General features: G+C 58.6%; 1 protein-coding gene across 1 annotated transcript in view; it reads right to left on the reverse strand.

The window, feature by feature from the left end:
* Positions 1-295, reverse strand: part of EMH_0061970 (zinc finger (CCCH type) protein, putative) — a gene marked incomplete at both ends in the record, with an annotated part of 5511 nt that overhangs the window by 1641 nt on the left and 3575 nt on the right. The window lies entirely within an intron of this gene.

The raw sequence follows: 295 nt of genomic DNA on the forward strand, positions 1-295 counted from the left end.
AAAGCAACTCACGTCAGCTGCTGCACATTCCATCCATAAACCCTACACCTGCTCTTACTGCTGCAGCTGCTGCTGTTGCTGTTGCTGCTGCTGCTGCTGTTGCTGCTGCTGCTGCTGCTGCTTCTTACTTTCGTTTCCTTAGCTCCTGCTCGCCGTGGGCGTGGCGGCAGCTGTCGCCGGCGGGGCAGACACCCCCGCGAACCCAAAACTTGCACAGCTTCGTCTGCAGCAGCAGCAGCAGTAGCAGCAGCAGCAGCAGCAATAACACTCTGCACACTCCTACGGGGGGGAATAC

Source organism: Eimeria mitis, genomic scaffold (genome assembly GCF_000499745.2).
Source record: "Eimeria mitis Houghton genomic scaffold, Emh_scaff3069, whole genome shotgun sequence".
NCBI lineage: Eukaryota > Apicomplexa > Conoidasida > Eucoccidiorida > Eimeriidae > Eimeria > Eimeria mitis.